The sequence below is a fragment of the Heterodontus francisci genome, unplaced genomic scaffold (genome assembly GCF_036365525.1).
Source record: "Heterodontus francisci isolate sHetFra1 unplaced genomic scaffold, sHetFra1.hap1 HAP1_SCAFFOLD_58, whole genome shotgun sequence".
Classification (NCBI taxonomy): domain Eukaryota; kingdom Metazoa; phylum Chordata; class Chondrichthyes; order Heterodontiformes; family Heterodontidae; genus Heterodontus; species Heterodontus francisci.
Window position 1 is genome coordinate 1,797,181 of NW_027142006.1, and position 1,300 is coordinate 1,798,480.

General features: G+C 40.6%; 1 non-coding gene across 1 annotated transcript; it reads left to right on the plus strand.

Moving 5' to 3' along the window:
* The first annotated feature begins 625 nt into the window (after nt 1–625).
* trnas-gcu (transfer RNA serine (anticodon GCU)) lies at nt 626–707 on the plus strand. The gene has a single exon. It is a non-coding gene; the product is annotated as a tRNA-Ser (tRNA).
* The last annotated feature ends 593 nt before the right edge of the window (nt 708–1,300 follow it).

Consider the following 1,300-nt stretch of genomic DNA (forward strand, 5'->3'; position numbering starts at 1 on the left):
TTTTCTTCCTTCTTCTCTTCTTTCCATCAGTTTCTCTTTTCTGTCCCAGATCAATATAATGATGAGAATCCCACTTTAATCTGCTGTTTCTGGTGTTTTGTCCATTCCAATCAAAATTTCAACATTCCAATCAAATCTATTTGTTATTCCACAGTGTCTCTCCATGTGTTTTATTCTGTTGTATTCTCTCACAGTCTGTTTGATGATCAATGTTACATCTCACTCTCTGTTCTGGTGAAGATCAGAAGCAGTGATATCTGTTTACACCACCCGACAAGTCGGCCTGATGCTGTGCCTCGCTGATCATGTGGGGTTAAAGCAATTCTTCCAGTCAGTTAGTTCAGTTTTCATTTCATGAGAAATTCGGACATCATGACTTCATCAGTGACCTAATGGTTCAGGTGTCTGAGTGATGTTAATCATGATGTGATGAAATGATTGTATGTTCCAGTCTTTCCGTGGTGGGTTTTCACACTGAGTAGAACCGTGTTGGACATGGTCTGGAAATGTTTCACACTGCTCCATTCCCAACTTCATTTACTTACAGAAGATATATTTCCATCATTCCACAGCTGGCTGCACAGCTAGAAGCTGTGTTGAAGGTGACAGCTATGTCTTTGCAGCTGACAAGGTGGCCGAGAGGTTAAGGCGATGGACTGCTAATCTATTGTGCTTTGCACACGTGGGTTCGAATCCCATTCTTGTCGCTAGTTCCTGAGCTGTTTCGTGTATTATTTATGTTGGGTGAGCTTCTGTGTCAAGTCAGCCTCGAAACCTGTTCTTGTCAGTATCTTGACAGTGATTCCAGAATTGGTTATACTTTATTAAAATTGAGACAGACAATTGGAATTCTTCACCCAAACTGCACTGGAATGAAGATCAAATAAGGATCATCAAACGGAGCAGGATTTTTCCTCCCCTCCTTCCTTCCATCATTCCTTTCTCTGGATTTGCACCAAGTGAAAGACAAATGGGAAAAGCAAATGGCGAGGGAGCAGATGCAGAAAATTATCCTTTGGCAAGAAATTTATTTTCAAATCTTCTTGATAGATTAAGTGAGTGAGCAATGCTTTGGCAGATGGAGTTTAAAATGAGGGGTCATCGACTACCGACGATAGATCAGAGTGTTTTTTTGTAAGAGGTGAGATGTTAGAAACGGTTGAGGAGCAGAGACCCGAATACTGAATTAATAAAAGCTCGTGGACTGGTAGAAAATAATGTGAAAAGTGAACAGAATATGAAGATTGGAACTCATGTTGCAGTGATATAAAGCTCTGTGCTCCTGAAGTAAATGTCCAAG